Source organism: Lygodium microphyllum, chromosome 30 (genome assembly GCF_053477565.2).
Source record: "Lygodium microphyllum isolate KBCC chromosome 30, Lygodium_microphyllum_v1.1.10, whole genome shotgun sequence".
Taxonomy (NCBI): domain Eukaryota; kingdom Viridiplantae; phylum Streptophyta; class Polypodiopsida; order Schizaeales; family Lygodiaceae; genus Lygodium; species Lygodium microphyllum.
Genome location: NC_141164.1, coordinates 86,460,615 through 86,481,460, shown reverse-complemented (window position 1 = coordinate 86,481,460; position 20,846 = coordinate 86,460,615).

The window sequence follows — 20,846 nt, the reverse complement described above, 5'->3', positions numbered from 1 at the left end:
AACTGTCAAAGAGGTTGCCCTAAGTGGTGGTCTGAACTACCTACCAACTAAAGACAACACAACTAGGAGCCCCTACTAGGCGAGGACTCCTATAGCCTGATCAAGAAGTATTTTCTTTTGATACATTTCTTCTTGTAGGGTTTCATTTTCCGACACTCGGGTATGTAAAAAGGAGGGAGCTGAGCGTAGTGACTCAAGGAGAACAGGGCATCGGCCTCAGGACCTGTCTCAGTACCTAAGGACCTACCAAGCACTCGCAAGGCGACACTTAATCCTTTTCTAACGCTCACTTTTATTTTCGCTCCAACCTTCCTTAATTAATTTCTTTTTGCCAGCAAGAAGCCACCCCTAGGAAGACAAGGTATCGGCCCCGAGTCTGACTCGTCCCCAGGAACCTACCAGGCCTTCGCAAGGCGATGATCAACTGCCCATAAATTTTTCTTTCTTTTCTTTTCTTTGATAGGGGTTAGAACCCCTTTTTGCACACCTTTGTATATATTTATTGCCGTTAAGATATTCAGGGTTTTTTTCCTTTATCCTCATTTTTCCTTTTCTAGCAGGCTTCTCTAACTACCTCATAACTAACAAGAACTCCTGGAACGGCTGCCTAGAAGGCTAGCAGAACAGGGTCACTAGGACCCCCTTCTAAAACAGGTCTTTCGATGCCTGACAATGTCTTTACAGGAGGCAACAACTACTCAGACCTCCCTCAAACATACTGAACCTAAACCTCGGGACTTCATGCCTTGGACGCCGGTCCCCAACAAGAAACAAAAAACCCCCCTTAACAAGTACTCAACCACATATAACAAACAACCACATTACTCATAAAGGAAAGAGATCACCTGGATAGGGCCACAAGAATCTTCCATGCAACAAAAGGCTCCTTCCAAGCTCGTCTTCAAACCTGTCTAGCGCAAAACTCAAACAAGAAACCATTAACTGCACTCGCACTAAACAGATAACTGGCCCTCTTGGCCTAATGAAATTAAACATTCAAAACCTCGCAACATTGGCCCTCTTGGCCTAACGAAATAAAACAAAGTAACACCTACACATTCTTCCCTGGAAGAATCCAAATATACAATAAGAGGCTCCCTCCCAAGGAGGAAAAACAGGCTCGTAGCCCTAAACTAAATGCATGAGGTTATGACCCATCCCTCCTGCATAGATAGCAAGAGGCGTACGCATAATATGATGTCTAAATAACCTATGGGTCCCAGATAATAACAGTAGATTGGTCTCGGCTACTCTTTGCATCACCCATATCAACCATCGTCTGCCATATATTGCATGTTCTAATAACATCCCCAACAAGCGATCGGGGCCTGTTTCATCATTGATCGCAATATCCAAACTAGGACCACAATTAAAGAAGAGGTCTTCCTCATAAGCAAGATTTGCTAATGAATCCGCAAACTGATTCCAGTAACGTGGAATCAGCTGGAAAGACACTCTCTCAAACTCCTCTAGTAGGGTCATCGCAGTCCGATGATACATACAAAGAATGGGATTCCGCACTGTGTATGTCCCATCTAGCTGATTCAAGATCAACTGGGAATCCCCTTTTACTAACAATCGATGAATACCACCTTGCTTGGCAATATACAGTCCCATAATCAAGGCTTTATACTCCGCCATATTGTTAGTGAATCCTACCCCGAGATAAGCAGCTAACTTCATCGTAACTCTTCGTCGAGGGTCTCGGATTACTACTCCCACACTTCCTTTTCTATTAGGGCCCCTGGACGCTCCATCAAAATATAATGTATACGTCCATAATGGGTTTACACAATCGGCCATCGCGAACTCCTCTATTCGTAGCTATGATAGTCAAAGTTTAGCATATTGAGAGGATGAACTGACGGCTCCATCCCACCTTCTTCATTGAAGTCAACAGGGATACTCGTCAACAGTCGTAAACAGTGATGGCAGAAGACGTTGATCTCCCACACGAAAGTTTCTTCTTCTTGCTCAATCACTGTATATCCTTTGCTCCACCAGATGAGTTTCCCTTGATGGTATCTTTGCTCCAGATATGGGTGCTCCAAATAAGGGATTAACCGACCCATCAACCATCTTTTAAGCTCATCCACAGGTCTCAGATCATTCCTAGCATGGACTTGCAATGCATTTCCTTTGTATTAGCAGACTTAGAAATAGTAAGGTTTAATCTTATTAAGATTAACCTTATTCTTAAACTCCACTCCCTATAAATCAGCTAATAGGGCTGTAGACTTATTCTTCCCTAACCTAACGATTTTGTAGGGTCCATCCCATTTAGGCTCCAATTTTCCTGGAAAAAGCTCCCTACGCGCATCATAATATAAAACCAGTTGTCCCTTCTTAAAGGTGTACTTCTTCGCTTTTAGGTCATGCAACTGTTTCATGCGACATTTAGCCACCTCTTGGTGTAATAGGCTTTGCAACTTAATTTCATCCAGGTGTGCTAAGGTCGTAAATCGCTCTAATAGGGCATCCTCATTACCCAAAGAATGGTTTATTGCGAATCTAATAGTCGGTAACTCAATTTCTAAGGGTAAAACGCACTCTTCACCATAAACTAGTTTGAAGGGCGTGTGGCCAGTGGCTCGCTTGAACGTGGTATTATATGCCCATACTGCCACATACAGCTTCTTATCCCAATCGCGTTTCTTTTCAAATACGACTTTCGATAGGATACCCACAAGCTGCTTGTTGGTACTTTCAACCTGCCCATTCGCCTGCGGATTATAAGGAGTCGTCTTGTTGTGCTTGATCTGCCAAGCCTCTGTCAAGCTTTTGATCACCTTATTCAGGAAATGGGTTCCGCGGTCCGACACTAATTCTTTCGGCGGACCAAAACGGCATATTATCTGCTCTAAAAGGAAACTAGCAATTTCTTTAGCATCATCTTTCCTTGTTGCACGTGCTTCTGACCACTTTGTGAAGTAGTTAGTTGCTACAATAATATACCTCTTTTGCGCAGTCGACGACAGAGTAATAGGACCCACAAAGTCTATTCCTCACTTCTCAAATGGAAGTATCGCCATAATAGGGGTGAGTGGTCTTTTCCTATTCTCTCGACTATCATGTCATTGGCAAATATCGCATCTCTTAACATACGCAAACGCATCCTGGAAGATGGCAAGCCACCAATAACCTGCTCTTAAAGCCTTTTGTGATGTAAGTCGTCCTGCAAAATGGCCTCCGCAAGCAGAATCATGGCACTCTTCCAAAATGAATGGCACCTCATCAGGCATCATACATCAGCGATAGATGTCATCAACCCCTTGCCGATATAATGTACCTGCGATCAAAGCAAACTTTAATGCCTGCTGCTTAATTTTCCTTCTCTTAGCTTTAGATAGTTCGGATCCAGCCTCTCCTGTCGATAAATAATGCGTTATTGCAGCATACCAGGAGGGAATAGACGCCGTATCTATTTTAAATAACGACTCCATGTCACTACCTTCAGCCACAGATTCTTTCGGCTCCCCAAAATCCACAAGACATTCCACGATGCCTTGCAACCTTGGTGGCTTACTCCTGATCTCATAATCAAATTCTTGCAAAGTGATTAACTACTTCGCTAGACGATCAGGCGGCTGTAGCTTATTCATCAATAGTCGAAGCCCCTCCGCCTTCGTATAAAGCACGACTTTCTCATAGAGAATATAACGCCTGAATTTCTTGGTCCCAAAGACCATCGCCAAACACAACTTCTCCATGTAGGTATAATTGATCTCTGAAATGCCCAATTTCCGACTAGCAAATGCTATCGGATGATACCACTTTTCTTCCCAAATTTGGGCTAAACAGCAGCTAATACTATGCATGTTTGCTGCTGAAAATATATAGAACACCTCACCTCTTTTAGATGCTTTTAAAACGGGAGCTTTTACTAGCTCCTGCTTCACATCCTCGAAATCTACCTTACAAGGGTCGCTCCATACAAACAAACAGCTAAAGGACAATAGATTTGTAAGTGGCAACGTTCTTTCTGCCAAGGCGTTTATGAATCTACGGTAATAACCAACCGAAGACAGAAAGCTATGAACTTCTTTCGGAGTGCGTGGTGGACCCATGGCAACTATGACTTTGACCTTCTCGAGATCAGTCACAATATCTACCGAACTGACCACATGGCCCAGCAATAGTCCAAAAGGTACTCCAAAAACACACTTCCGTGGGTTTAGGGCAATACAAAATTGTCTACAGCGCTCAAAGCATTTTCTTAAAATGATCAACTGCCTTCCTCTCACGGTGGCGGCCCCTAAATCATCAATAAACACGGTCACCGAATGTCTTATCTGCTGTTCGTTGCCACGAACCAGGCACATTGCATAAACCAAAGGCCATCACATGGTACGCAAAAGTACCAAAGACAGTAATAAAAGTTGTTTTCAACTTGTCCGCTTCTGCAATTGCCATCTGGTTATATCCTGCAAAGCAATCCATAAACGAATATATCTCCCTACCCGCTAATTGATCCAAAATCTGGTCAATAAATGGCAACGGGTAGTAGTCCTTAACTGTCTGCTTATTCAGCTCCCTAAAGTCCACACATAATCGGATTTGATTATTTTTCTTCTGTCTGATCACAACTGGCGAACACCATTCCGTGTGTTGCACAGGAAAAATCAATCCCGCTTTCCGAAGCTTCTGTAACTCTTCAAACAGACCGTCCCTCAGTTCGAAAGGCATACACCTTACTTTCTGTCGTACAGGACGACTACCCTCTTTCACAGGAATGGTATGAACAGCCAGCCTGGGAGGGATGCCTCTCAGCTCATCATAACTCCAGGCAAAGATATCGCGGAATTCCTGAATCAAGGCTGCTGTGCTGAGCATAGAACCTAATACTCATCAGATGTACCAAGGTCTAGCTCGATAACATCTGCATCTCTTATGCGATCTTGGGCCTCTATCGGCTCGTTCAAAGTGATCTGATAGATGTCTTCCGTGGTGGATCCCTCTTTGGACTCATCACTCGATGATGTCTCACTAGCAGATAAATCTTCTAATGTCTCCAATTCTGTAGAAGATAGAGGAGCTCTCTCACTCTGTGGGGACTCAGGATAAGCATCAACCACCATGCGTTGAGCACCTCTACCGAATATCAGCCGACCGGCGGGTATATCCACTTGGCAGTCCGCTTGCAAGATCCAAAGTCGCCCAAGTAATACTTGGTAACTTGGACACCCTGCAAAACGAATCATCCTAAAGTCCAACAGGCATTCTACATTTGCAACAGTGACATGGACCTTAGTAATGCAGCCTTCCGGCTGTCTCAAACTATCATCTGCCATTCTGAGAATTGTGGAGGTATCTTTCTAGATCGCAAGACCCAACCTTTCCATCAGTTCAGAACTCATAATGTTAACAGATCTGTCGTTCCTGCAGGAATTGCAATAGGCTGCGCCATGACGAGAATTGGATTTGCACTAGGAATAGGGGACGGTGGGGTTACACCACCCGCACTTGATGTAGACTGGCTTATGGAAGAAAGGGGAGTACTAGAGCTTCCACCTTCTCCAAACTTACTGCTTGTGGCACCAAGACCACTAGATCCACTCCCTCGTAAGGGTTCAGCACCGCTACGCTTAGGGGAATATCTCCTAAAAATTTCAGCACGTCGCCTAGCTCTTTCGTCTCTCTCTTGCTTTTGGATTTCTGCTAGACGATGCTTATCGATAAATAACGGATCAATCTCAATATCCTTTGGCATAAACTACTAATTGGTCCCTAGACAACCAAGATTCGAGGACCGCCACTTCTAAGCGGCTCCCGGCAGACGCACAAACTGATGAGACCTAACATGGGCCGGCACTGGCTCATGCACTAGTCGGACCTCTATCATGCGCTCAACAACCCCACGGCCTCGCGGCCAGGAGCGTGGATGACACATACATCATCTTCCTAAACATCTTGCGTTTATACTACTTCTTGTAGTCCAACTCTAACCCAATTAATACTCCTCAGAGGGAGCCCCAGCACATTGCCAAATAGCACGAAGCACAAACATAGGAGGTCCTCCCATGGCTGATTGCGGCTACCTCACTGCGACTCTCCTACACCTTGGGGATTGGCCCCTCGATGCGTTGCTAAACATATATAACATACGAACACAAACTTCTCTCTTTTATGATTCGCATATTTCCAGGAGATATACCATGCTTCCTCACTTTACTTTCCCTTAGACCCAACGCCTAGCCTACAGTTTGGACAACCTTACTCACTCAACGTTGGTCATATTCCTCTAAAAACCAATTGCTATGCATCCAGGAGGTATTGTCTGATACTTTTTAAATTGCATGCTTCATGCAAATTGTGAATGTCCACGTGCTCAAACAATTAAGGAAATCAGCATTGGTGCTTAGTGCAAAAAACATTCTTTCAATGAATTTCTCTATCATTCGTATGCGGCGTTGCATGAACCTAGCACCGAGAAACCCTCGTGCTACTAGGTTCTTAATCTTTAAATATCGTCCAATATATATTGTATGCATAAAAAACCAGCAAGCTTTTCATCATTTCATTCAACATTTACACGCTTTTTATACACTCCAACCCCTCACCCGTTTAGGTTGTGCATATTGCATAGGTTTAGGGTTCATTTTCCACCATTTTATTGCATAAAAATCCATAAAACTCACTAAAACATAGAGGTAGGGCTGAACTGAGGCTAAACCTCATACTTCAGATCCCCCATACATCCACAAACATGAATCTTATTTTTCCTTAATTTTCGGCACTCAAAATCTATTTTTCCCCTATTTTTTCCTTATTTTCCCTATTTTTCTTGTATTTTTTCCAATATTTAATGACTGAAAATTCAAAATGGGTTATGGGCTATGGCCCTTAGGTTCATTTGCAGCAAAAAGACAAGTTTAGTTGGTGTGTCTTATGATATTTTTCATTGATGTCTCAAAAACACTCAATTTTCCCATATTTTGCATATTTACGGGTTTTTCACTACTAATTTCATCCACAACACTTATGATTTTCTGATTTTCTGAGCATAAACAGTTGAAAGACATTGAAGACAACATTATTATGCATTATTATCTCATAGGAACAAGAATGCATGAAGCAAATTGCATAAAAACACCATTTTCCTTTATAAAAATGAGATTACCGTTCTTTGCGGGTTGCGGGTTTTTATTTGCCATATCTCGGGACTGATTTCCAGCCACCATTACTGCTCATGACAGTCCACATTCAGCAATCTTCAATCTTCTTGCACTATGGAGCAATTCGGTCTTCATTGGACAAGCATCCATCATCCATTCTTCTTCTTCCTCTTCACCACATGAATCTGCCTTTGGGGGAGAGAGAGGGAGGAGAGAGAAAGACTGAAATCAGAGATCTTCATAGAGACCACCATTTGACGGGTGAGAGGCAGCGATAGAGTCAGCATCCAGGAGGGAAGCAAGGGCAATGATCAGTGATGGGGGTTGTTTGCAACAGCCATGCTCCATTGATCAACAATGGGGCGCATTTTTTGGCACCATGTTTCCTCACGTGTTCTTCATCTCTCTCTCTCCACGATTCTTCATTTGCATGTCATTTGGTTGGGGGGTTAAAATTCCCCCAAAGGGCCCCCCCCCTTTGGTCCATGTTGTGGCCACCCTTTCAAATTGATGTTAAATATTTTTCCCCTAAATTCCAGATTTTTTGGCAAATTTTAGGCACATCCTGGGCTCAAAACTCCTTTCTCAATGCCTACGGGGGTAGGGCATGTAGATGGGATCGTTGCGTTCTTCCAGAAGCGAGCTCTAGAATGCAGTCTAGGCATCAAAATTGGCATCCCAAATCCTCCTCCGCCACTTCGGTTGTGCCTTGTAGCCTTGGACAGTTTTGGGAACCTTGTTTACCTTGTCTTGCCAGTAATCTACAGGCTCTTGCCTCCACCTGGTTATTATGAGGCTCCTTTCTTCTATTCACCTGTTTGCAAGATCATTGGCCAGGTCCTTAATCTTGGCTAGAATGCCTAGAGGCAACACACGGTCTAGAGAGCCTGGATAAGCAAATGAAAGCTCAAATGGTCTCGTCTGGAACTCCTGGTCATGCCATATGATCAATTCCTGAGGCCAATCGATAGGGTTGGGATCCCTCGTAGTGGTACCGGCTCTTCAGGGAATTGTCTAGGCAGTGACCCTACTCTGCGTTGGGCTTCCTCTGCCAGTTCTTGCCTTCTTCTTCTGGCTGCCACAATGCACTCGAGCATGTGGGCATCTTCGGGCTCTTCAGGTGGGAGGTCTGGTAGAGTCGGACTAGGCATTCTTCGTTGTTCTTCTTCAACATCTTTCTCCAAGTCCTGACCCTCTTTGACATTCTACTTGGCCACTACTAGGGCCACTTGTGGTGGTGGTGTTGGCTGCTCCTATTCTTCGAACCCAAGTTCCTTAAGCTCAACAGTGGAGAGGCCGGCATGGCGTAGGTAGTGAAATTGCTACTCTTTCATGATTCTTGTGCCTATTGGAAGCTCCCATTCTTGAAGGCCATATCTTAGCACTCGAGTAGTCAGTTCTAGCTTCCTTCTTTCCTTCTCCACTGAATCATTGTCCTCCGCTTGGATGACATGTAGTATTGTGCTGAGAAAGGCTTGCCTTTGTGCATTGGTGCATACATCGACTGCTTCTACCCTAGATTCGGCAAGCACTCTCTCGCACTCAGTTTCCACCAAGCATTCCGTTAATTGCCTAACCCTTTCAAAATTGTTCTTTTCCCACTCATTGGCTCTCTCATCCATCTTCCTTCTTCCTTCTTCCAGCTCACTTGCCAAGGTGGTTACCATCTACTGCTGTTCATTTGTTAAGACCCAGAGTTGGTTCCACTCCCTAGATTTTTGAGCCAGCTGTTCTTCATCAATTTCTTTCGCTTGATTTGCAATGCTGAATCTCTATTCTTCCTTGGCAATTAGTTCTGAATTTTCTTACGCTAGCTACTCGTGGCTTTGGATCTCCGCAAGGTGCAATCTTCTTTGTGTGAAGGCCATGGCCATGAGGGCCTCTATGTCTTCCTTGGGAATCTCCAATGCACCTTGCAGTCGTTGTGCCTCCTGTTGTAGCCCTTGTGCTTCTGCTGCGTGGATTGCCGGCCTTTCCTATGCTAGGAACTCTATCTCTCTCTCGAATCTGTCTTGTTCCTCGAGTTCATACCATAGCTTTGCTATGGTATCCTCTTGCCGCTCGCTTGGCTCGCCTTCTTGAGCTGCTAACTGTCCATACCTTTCTAATTTGGCAGTTTTTTGTTCCAGGTCAACATATTGCTACACTAGCAACTTTAAGCTCCGCTACTCTGCCACCAGGTTTTGCTCTTTGTTCTCCAGCCTTTGTCTTAGGTGGCTCTCATTGTCCTGGGCTTCTTTCGTTTTTGCTTCCAGTTGATCTTGCAGCACTTTCACCTCCCTTTTTCGGTTGGATCCTTGCCTTGAAACTTCTAGCCTCAAGGCTACCGAAGTTTCCTTTTCCTTCTCCAGCTCCACCTGGGCCACCTTCTTTTTTTCCTTTGCCTTGTCCAACTGTGCCAGGAGCTCAGCCACGTAAGCGTCGTAGTCCACACCAAGTGGCATGGGAGTAGGGGTTGTAGTGATTGACGCCTCTAGCTTTTGCCGTTTGGATCTTTCTTGGACTCAGCATTTGTAACAGTGGGTCTTTTCGCTCCGGTTTTCGATACAATCTCAGCTATTTTACTGACAAGCATCTGCATCATGCTCATCAGTTGGGCCGTGTCCAGAGAGGGCGTGGATTGCGGGGCGATTGTGGTGTTGGTTGGCACCGGCACGACGGAGGAAGGCAGGGAGTTCAACAGGGACTTGCCCTTGCCTACAATCACTAGGGCTACTTCCACATTGCCACTTGCTTCGGCCTCATGGTGGGGACTCAAAGGGTTGATCTCTCCTCCCCCATCTGCATCATGCTCATCAGTTGGACTGTGTCCAGAGAGGGCGTGGGTTGCAGGGAAGTTGTGGTGTCAATTGGCACCGGCACGAAGGAGGAAGGCAAGGGGTGCAACAGGGACTTGCCCTTGCCTACAATCACTGGGGTTGCTTCCACACTGCCACTTGCTTCGGCCTCATGGTGGGGACTCAAAGGGTTGATCTCTCCTCCCCCATGGGTTTCTTCAACAGATCTGCGAGTGGCCTCTGCCAACTCAGCCAGCTCTTTCATCCTTGCCTACAATCACTGGGGCTGCTTCCACACTGCCACTTGCTTCGGCCTCATGGTGGGGACTCAAAGGGTTGATCTCTCCTCCCCCATGGGTTTCTTCAACAGATCTGCGAGTGGCCTCTGCCAACTCAGCTAGCTCTTTCATCCTTAGCTCGTCGGCTTCCTCCTCCGCCCTTCTTTGCCTCTCTTCTTCTGCCCTTTTTTACTCTTCTCTAACTCTTTCGAGTTCTTCCTCTTCCTTTTTCCTTCGTTGCTCCTCCACCCTCCTTGACTCTCTTTGAGCCCTCTTCACCTCGGCCCGCTCTTCTTTGCTCAGTCTTTCCTCCTTCTTCTTCTGGTTCTTTTCATTCTTCATTTACTTCTGTGGTTTGGCCGTTTGAGTGGGTGGTATTTCCAGCTCTCCTTTGTTGCTTACCATCTTTTCGCTCGAGCCTTCTTCCTCGCGGTGAGGTGAGCTTTGGTGCATAGCTTGCTCTTCCTCTACATCGGCATCCTTGATAGCCTCGTTGATGATTGCCGTTAGGACTCCTCCATATCTGATTGTAGAGGCTTTTGTGGCAGTTTTTTCCTTCTGGATCGTGCGGTAGAGGCCGGAGATTCCCCACCGACTAGTGCTGCGGCTGGAGCCAGGAGCGCGGCTGAACTCCTGATAGTTTTCTGGAAAAATTTGTTCCAATCCACCTCCTCAGGAACTCGTGCCACGATGCTTTCTAGCAATGGCACCCCGATTCTATTCATTAATGTGTTGTATCTATGGCCCGAGAAAAGGGCGTGGACCATTTTAGCTTGCATCCTTGTCGCATGGTCTGGAATGTCAGCCAAACTGATTCCATCCACTGTGTGCACTTCCTCTTTTCTGACTCCCATCATGGCATACACATCTCTTTTTGGGCACCTCTCTTTCTTGGGCACAAGCCCCAGGGCTTTCTTGACAATGTCTGCATTAAGGGGCACTTGCACCCTTCTTTCCTGGTCACCCGCCCTTATTGTGACTGTGCCACAACTCCTCCCTTCATCAGAGCTCCTTAAGAAGTCCGTGCACATGCTGTAGTCTGCAGCCTGTCCAACCTTTTCCACGTACTTTTGGAGGTTACATTTGTCCACCAGCTCCCTCACGACTGGCTCTTCCAGGATGGCTTCATCTAAATTCATGGTATGCTTGAACGTGAACTAGCTAAATCCATGCGTCTCGACATTGATTCCACACTTTGTCAGCTTTGTTTCAGTGAATGGGAGTTTACTCTGTCCTGCCATGGTAGGTGCCTGTCATCACATCAAGTCAACATTAGCATTATAACTTGACTCATCACTAACAAAAACCCAAGAAAGAATGCGTGTGACAATTTGTCGTGCTGATTTACAGGAATGAAACTTAGAAATAATCCACAAACAACATCTATTTCCTCCTTGCATTCTTTCCTATTTGAATTCAGTTGATCATTTTCATCCATTATACATCTTGTTACATCACTTGGCTCATAACTTGGCTCTCATTTGCTCCTCCCCCTTTCCTAAAGTGTTAAGGGAATCCTTCCTAGGATTAGCAAGGGGAGGAGGAAGGCTCGCATGGGCTGTGTGGGGCGAGTTACTTGGCCAATAGCCAAGTATAAAGGTTAGGGTTATATTCAAGCTGGGCATGATGATCAAGTTCACATGGTCATATGGAAGCTTGAGTGATGTAGGTCAAGACATCATGAAAGATGTCCCCGGAGTTGAGGCAACTAGCAATGTGCAACTCCTCTTCCGTGAGGAACTAGTCAATGTAAGGGTGGGCCAACACCTGGTCATCTAAGTGTATGTTGCGTGTAATGGCCAAAACCCTTAATGAAAGAGGTGCCACATAAGTAAGGTTGTGTTTAATTGTTTTGATTGCCCTCCTTTGCTCAGCATTGGTCATGATATGACAGCCTTTTTTCTCCCATTGGATTCGTAAGGCATACCACAGTTGTAAGAATGAAGAAGCAGAGCTGGCAAGCTGCGTGAGCTCCTCCAGTTCTTGTTCAGGTGTAGAGTGAGCAGGCTTGCAGTAAGAGGTGATTAGTCTTCTGAGAATAGCTTGGTCCTTTGAGATTTCTCCATTAGCAATTAATTCAGCGGCAATTTTGGAAAATTTGATGGTCATAAACTCGTAGTCTTCCCAAGAGCATGGCAACGCACTAACATCAGAAGCAAGGGGTTTGTCAAGAAGTCCTAGGTCAAGCCTCTCATAGCTCCTAGCGAATGTGGTGAAGGTGTCATCCAACTCCTTGATGCATGTCACTACGTCATTTCTCGATGTCTCAGCGAGATCCTTGGCCACTGAAAGGAAAGATCGTCTTTCGTACGAAGGCTTAAGACCTGCTGGTGGTGATGGTGCAATTGGGCTGGACAGTGTGATGACTCCATTGCTGGCATCCCAGATGGGACTTTGCACTCTGGAGCACTTTGAGATGCCGCAATGGGCTTCAATGGCATAGGAGGCGTGCTGCATTCTATTTGAGTCGGCAGGGGGTACCCCTCCTCTGACTTGGATGATGCTGGGGCATCTAGCTTGAGACGATAAATGTGTTGGGATTCATTAATCACCACCGGTGCTAGTTCAGTTTTCTTTGCAGTTTGTGTTTTGTATATGCAAGCATGTCTAGCTGGACTGGGGTTGCTCAGAGTTGAGCCTCTTGAATGTCCACTCTTAGGCACCCATATCCAGAGGTTGTCCTCATAGTATCCTTGTGCTCGCAAGAGATCTTTGGGGATCCATCGTGGCATAATAATGTGCCTATGTCGATAGCATCTGAGCTACCTCTTAGGCTACGACTGATAGTTTTTGCTTTTAGAAGCATGTTTCCACGGTTTACAAGGAGGTGGCCCTCGTCGTTTTGGCACCCATATGAGCGTGGACTCTTTGGCCTTGTGAATGGCCTGGGTGGGCTTGATTCTAGCAGTTTGATCGTGGGATGAGATATCCATGCCCTTCTCCTTAGGCTTGGTCATGGGTGTGGCCATAGGGGTCTCTATCGGTGGCTCTGCAGTTGTAGGAGGCGCAAGATAACCCTTGCTGAAAGTAGTCACTATGTGCACATTGCCTACAGCAAGATGGATGCGATCTAGGTTGTAGTCCACATTGCAGTTCATCTGCTTTTTAAAAGTGTGACCTAGTAGTGACTTATTACCGGCCCCTTTAGTGTTTGGTAACACATAAAAGAAGACTGGGATACTTTCAAACTCGATGGGGACAGCCACTTTGCATTTTCCTAAGAGTGAGTAAGTGTTGCCTCCAAATGGGCTGAGTTTAGCATTTGTGAGCTGTAATTTAGGTTGACCATGCGTGTCCAATGGTCATGCGTCAAGATATTACAGTCGGCACCTTCGTCAATCAAGGCATCAAAAGAATACGTCCGTTCTGTAGGCAGTGACCGTGATTCGTATAGGTAGGCGGGTGCTACTACTTCTTCATCTTGATCTATTAGTTTGGTAATTGTGGCCACACATACGTTGACGAGGCTTCAAGCATAGGTGGCTCGTGTAATGGATGGGAAGGAGGATAGTACTTTTTCATGCGACTACCATTGAAGAAGCCTATTCCTTCCCCTTTGAGCATCTCCAACTCGACATTGCCCGTTCTACTAATTGCACGTACCCGAAAAGGTCCCAGTCCTCAAAGTTTCATTTTCTATTTGTGACCTTTCACAAAGTATAGTAGAACGAGGTTTCCCTGATCAAAGTTGCGCTGGTTGACATGCTTGTCAAACCACATCTTTCGTCATGCCTTCTCACAAATCAGAGCGTGGGTGGCTAAGAGTTGAGTCTCCGTGAGATGCTCTAACTCCACTAAGCGGTCGGTCCAAGCTTCTCTTCCCTCCCAATGCTCCTGAGCTGCTATCCTTAAGCTAGGGACAAAGAACTCTAATGGTAGAATGGCCTCCGTTCCATAAGTCAGTCTAAAGGGCATCTGTCCTATAGCCGTCTTATAAGCTGTACGATAGGCCCACAAGGCCGCCATCAATTTATTATCCCAGTCTCTTCGTGATGTGGATACTATTTTAGTAAGCACGTTGACTAGGATTTTATTCGTGGACTCTGCTTGGCCATTTGCTTGAGGGTAGTAGGGCGAGGACCTTCTATGAATGATTAGGAAGGTTGAGAGCACGTGGGATATCACTTCATTAATGAAGTGCGTGCCCTAATCACTCACTAGTTAGATTGGACAACCAAACCGTGAAAAGGCTTGCTCCCACAGGAACTTCGCAGTGGTTCTAGCATCATTCTTTCTAGTGGCTCTTGCCTCCGCCCACTTTGTCAGGTAATCAGTTGCCACAATGATGTACCGTGCCTGGGAGTACTATGCCGCAGGACTGATAGGTCCAATGAAGTCAATGCCCCATTTTTTGAAGGGCTGTCGAGCTATTATGAGGGTCAACTCCATCTTATCCTTGTACATGGGCACCTTAGTCCTCTGGCACTTATCGCAGTGTTTGATAAACTTAGCAGTATCACGGAATAGGGTGGGCCACCATAGTTAGGATTGTAGCACCTTACGGGCGGTCGTATCCCCACTAAAGTGTCCTCCAGCTATCCCGCCATGCACTTCTCTCAATAAATCATGCATCTCATGCTCACACACACATCTACGTAACAAACTGTCTTTTCCTAACCTATAGAGTTAGCCGGCGATCACTTGGTATGGCTGCATTTTTAAGATAAGTCTCCTTAGCCTGGCTTTCTCAATAGGTCTCTCAGGCAAACCATTCTCTAGCACTTGAACTACATCATCGGCCCAATATGGCATCAAATCAGCCCTAAACAAGTCTCCTTTGCTAGACAGGCCAAAGAGATGAGCATCCGGTAGGTCGTTAGGTATGCCTTGTCCAGTAGCTTCTCCTGTGGGTATGCGGGACACGTGATTAGCCATGTAGTGCTACTTTCCCTTACGTATAACCATAGAAAAATCAAACTCCAATAAGAGAAGTAACCATCTCACTATGCGACCTGTAGCGCACGGCTTATTCACAAGATAAAGCAAGGCTTGATGGTCAACGAAAAAGACGAAGGGTGTGGCCAACAGATAATGCCTAAATTTCTTTACAGCAAACACCATGGCTAACCCATCCCTTTCTGTAGTGGAATAGTTCATCTCCGTTTCGATGAGCTACCTGCTGGCAAAGCTCACGGGGTAATCAAGATTATGTTCACCAAGCTGGCATAGAACAGCTCCAATAGCAAACTTAGAGGCATCTATGTGTACATGGAATGTTATACTCCAGTCTAGGGCTCGTAAGATTGGTGCAGTGGTGAGAGCCTTCTTCAACTGTTCATATGCATGCTGGCATTCCTCAGTCCGCTCAAATACGATTAGCAGCTTCTTGTACAATGGTCTAGCAATCAGCGCGTAATTCAATACAAAGTGTCGGTAGTCTCCCATATGGCCTAAGAAACACTGAACACCCTTGTAGTTGATGGGTGGTGGTAGGTCGGCAATGACCTTGACTTTTGAGAAGTCGGTGGCAATGCCATTCCTTGACACTAGTGCCCTAGGATACATCCGTGCTTCACCCAGAATTGGCACTTTAAGGGGTTTAACGAGAGGTTGTATAACCGACACCGTTCAAAGACAACTCTCAACTTTTCTAAGTGTTCGGCCCAACTAGAGTGTATGCATAAGTCATCTACGAACACCTCTAACTCGGGTCTAAGCATATCCTTGAAGATGGTGCACATTAATCGTTGGAAGGTTGCAGGCGCATTCATTAGCCCAAAGGGCATAACGATGTAGGCGAATACACCCCACTTCGTGGCGAAGGCAATCTTGTGCCTGTCATCAAGGTGCACTTGCACTTGATTATAGCCAGAGAAGCCATCCAGGAAGCTGTAGGCTTCTTTGCTTGCCACCCTCTCCAACATGTGCTTGATATATGGTAAGGGGTAGTTGTCCCTCTTCGTAGCGGCATTAACTTTCTTGTAATTCACGCACACTCGAATTTTACCATTCTTTTTCATAAAGATCACTATGGGCGATACCCAATCCGTGTGCTCAATCTCATATATAAATCCCGCCTCCATGAGCTTATCGATTTCTTCCTTCACTGCATGGGCATGTTTGGGATTCATAGGGTAAGGCCGTTGCTTTGTTGGCACAGCATCTGGAACCATTGGGATATTATGGTTCACAACCCTAGGATCGACTCCTTTAAGTTCCTCCAAGGACCAGGCAAACACATTGACATACTCTCATAGGAGAGCAACAAGTCTAGCCTCCTCATCCTTGGTCAAGTCGTCAGCGATGAATGTAGGTCGAGGCTTCTCGCCTTCCCCTACCAAGTCGACTTCCTTGACCTTGGTGGGTCCCTCAATTGGCTCACTAACTTGCCCTTTTCTCTTTGCTCCTAGAAAAATCACCACTCTATCACCCTTCTTAAACTTCATGAAGAGTTTGGGGAGATCCTGCGGCTTCTTTTGCCTCTCTGCTTTTGAGTCCTTAGTTTGCTTCTTGGCCTCCTCCCTTAGCCGTCTGCACCTTAGGTGGACTGGCAAGTCCCCTTTGGTGCGTCTAACCTTAGAGGGTTGGGGTATTTCGGGATCACTCTCTGTACTAACTTCAAACTCCGAGTTAAACTCACATCCCTCTCTTGAGGAAGGAGTTTCTCCAGGGGGTCGTAGTTTAGTAGGTGAATCCATCTTCAGCACTAGAACTACCAATGGATGCGCCACCCCTGCATACTCCTAATTCATGGCTCCCATGCATTCCAACCAGGATCTATTGCACTCCATCCGCATGACTCCTTTTTCATTCCAGCCTGCCCTTTCCCTTCTAGGCCTAGTTGATCTATTCGATTGCTCTCCCTTCAGTGTCATATTCTATCGTGTCTAATTCTTCTTCACTCTCATCCCCAATAGAGCGACAGTCCTTGTACCCCTCTTCAGTTTATCGGTGGCACTCAATGATTTCCTGAAGCTCGAGCTTGTTGGTGGGGATATGGAACAAGACTAGTTTCCCTGGATCACGTGAGCTTCTTGCCATCATGCAGAGTGGCACGATGGGCTCCCTTGTTGGCATGCTTGGTGATTTAGTAACTTGCCTATACAGCTCTTCTTCATCTGAGAACAGTAGGTCAACGGTTGCCAAGACATGGATCCAATCCTACTCATCCTCAGGGCAAGGGATGTACTTGGTCAATGACCCATAGGGTTTGCTTGCTTGTGCATCACCTTTTAGCATGGTTGAGATGGCATCGAGGTCGGCTGGGGTAGTCTTCCAGGTGTCCATCTCAACCCTCATCGCTTCTGTTCTATTCCCCAAGAAGATGAGATTGTTCCCCCAATCTTCAATAACTCGTACGTTCCTCATCCAGGGTCGGCCTAGCAGTATGTCGTAGTCCACTCCCTTCATGACAATGAAGTTTACGGAAAACTGCACTCCTGCGACCTTCACTGGCCAGTTCTTTAGGAATGGTCTAACCTTCATTCCATTGGCCAATGTAACATTGAACCTAGCCGTTTCCACAGGTGGGTTTCCCCAGGCCTGTAGAACTGCATGGCTCAAGACACTAACCCTGGCGCCTGTGTCTACGATTCCTTTTCGTGTTGCATCCCCCAAGGCTAAGATAGGTAAGATTGCATGCATCTCTGCGCCTTCCCAGAAAGCGTTGATGTGCAGTGACCTTGGAGCTGAGTGTAGCGTTAGGCTGGTGGAATCTGTGTGACTACATCCTGCTCTTGCAAATCAGTAGCAGTATGCTCCCCTTTTCCCTCCACCCAGTGCTTTAATTCTTGCCATAAGGGAGGGTGCTGCCGAAGTAAATCTCCTAGGCTCACGGTTATTGGAGTGGTTACTAAAGTGGTGAGGAGGTTGCCGGGTGGTTGCCTTCCTCCTTGGTCAGCACTCTTTGGCCATATGTCGTGGTTAGCTTGCTGGCATGCTTCTTCCTGGTCTTGCCTCTGTGGCATCTCACGTGGTGTGGGTACGTTCCCCGATTGAGATTGCGATGGTGAAATGAGTGTACTCAAACTAGAGAGGTCTTCCATTCGGTCTTCCAGTATAGGCTCCACGTCTTTAAGGTGTTCCTGGGCTTCCTTGACCCACTCCTTGACTTTGGCTATAGCCTCGAGTTGTCGTTTGGGGTGGGGATATTCCCCTACCTTGGCACTCCCCATTTCTGTTGTCTTAGGGGCTGAGGTCTCTACCTCTGCATCAGTGACCCTCTTTCCTCTCACTAGAGTTGTAGCTTCCTCAGTCTTAAGGGTAATCTTTGCGTATGTTCTCTTTCTCCTTCTCCTCCAGCTTTTCTTTCCCAACGAGGCTACATCCAGGTTACTTGGCCCAGGTAATGAGATGCATGTTTGTTTTGTGTGTGCTCGCATCATGACATGCAGTGGGATGGACGTATCCTCACTGCCAAAGGTCTCCACACTAAAGAGACCCAAGGGTACGGAGGACACGTTGGCAGAACTAGTTGATGGCTTCCGTCTAGGATAGTCAAGAAATAGGTGTGTGATTCCACACTCAGTGCATCGAAGGTCAGCTTTGTCCTTGTTTGCATATTCCCTTTCGGGGCAGCATGATGAAATATGGCCTGGATGACTGCATGTCCAGCATGAGATTAGATCTTGGCTTGGTCCTCCAAACCCTCTGCCTCTTCCTCTACCTAGCACCATTATCGAAATTGGTCGATAGTCCATCAGGACTGGATTGCCTGCCTCATCATAGGAGATGTATGGGTTCACATATGTTTCCTCTTCACTAGGTTCTTCCACATAATAGTGAGCAGGAGCATCACTCGGTGGTTGGGTTACATAGGGCCCTGTTGGTCTGGGTATGCCTGTTGGGTTCATCTCTAGCCTAGGAATGTCTAGTCTTACGTCATTTGGTGTTGGAAGCGCCAGCTGGGCTCCCCTGCCAAAGAGGTTAGGTGGCCTATTGCCTAAGTATGGAGGGTTGTATTGCTGCGCATATGGGAGTCTCCTTGGCAATCTGCAATGCAATGCGTCATGATCGAACCTACCGCAGTTTGACTACGGCCTAGATTTAAGATCTTGGCACTCGACTGGGAGGTGGTTTCCACCATAGTGTATACACTGCACATGTGAGTGCACAGGCTTCCTCATCTGTTCTTTCAATCGTGCAAGCTCCATTCTTACCTCAGCCAACTCCTGGCCTTGGTCAACACCTTTTCCCTTATCCCGTATGCTAGAGTTCTCTCTCTCTCCTAAAGCTGTTGTCCGCTCTGGAGCTCTCTGAATTGTACTATCCCGACTGGCGTTCCTCATGCTTCGCTCTCTAAGCTGATCATCCACCCTTATTGCCTCCTTAAAGACTCTAGCTAACACATCTCGGTGCAAAGTGGAGTTACTAGCCAAAGCCTTGTAGAGCTCCTCGCTTCGAATTCCATTTATGAACACGATAGACACAGTCTTCTCGTTAGGTTGCTCATTGGCAGGGATCCTCTTGAAGAGGCCATGCACATGAGTGACGTAGTCTCTTACATCTTCCTTTTCCCTCTGACTGACATTCATCAACCGGACGATGAGATTGTCAGAGTACCCTGCCTCACAGAATCTCTTGATAAAATGGTCTTTAAGATGGGCAAAGTTCGTGCACTCAGCTGCATCTAGACTAGTGTACCAAATTCTCCCCTTATCACCTAAACACAGCCCAAAAGCTTGAGAGCGTTATGCAAGGTCCGTGAGACCATTTGCTTCACAAACTTCTTCAAATTGCACCACAAAGCTATATGGGTCATTGCTAGGTTCATACTTGTCTAGCTGTTTTGCTACATTAGGGATCCTAGATTGCCCCTTACGTGACCCCTATTCCCGAGAGTAATGCTATGGCTAAGGCTGTTGCGCTCTGCTCAGCAGACGTATTGTCCATGAGCCGCCTGGCTACAAGTTCACCCAATGATAAGTCATCCTCTGCTACTCGCTCTCTCTCTGCATTTGTCCTGCTTTGGCTGCATCAGCCAGGGCTAGCGGGCCTCGTACATGTCTACATCTTGTTGGAGTTTCCTAGCCTTTTGCTCGTGGTTATAGGCAATTATTCTCTCTAGCGCCTTTCTAATTGCCTTTCTTTTCTCTTCTAGGTTTGCTACCACTTCCTCTACTGGCCTGCCCTGAACTACCATCCTAGTCAACAAGTCGTACTCATTGACTAACTCCTGCACTAGGACTAGGAATTCCCCCAAGTCCAGTCGGTCCTCTCCTTGTCCGCCTCGTGATCCTAACATTGCTCCCACTTCCAGCTCCACAAGGACGTTGATCAATTTGAGTAGCTCCAGTAGCGTCCGATCCTCTATGTTGTCGCCTTTTGGATCTTCGTGTCCTCTTAGGGTCCTACTGATGGGGCTCTCAGGTAGCCCGCTATGTTTTGGGTGTCAAGATTGTCGGAGAGAAGGAAGGAGTCTCACTTGTAGCTTTCTCACTTACACAATGGGGGAATACATACAAAGGTGGAGGCTAAAAACTGTTTTCCTCTTCTTAGTTGTGTAAGCCAAAAAGAACTCTTGTACAGAGAAATAGAACCCTATATATGGGTCTCAAACCAAACTCAACTAATTGAGGTGGCATACTAACTGAGCCACGAACTAGAGTAGATAAGGATAGCTGTCATCTAGATTTTATTCATGGGCGGTGTACCAACCGCATCTGCAGCTAACAAGTCGGTGACATAAATGCACAACGATCACCCTGGCATATCACGAGTAGAGCTCGATATCTCCA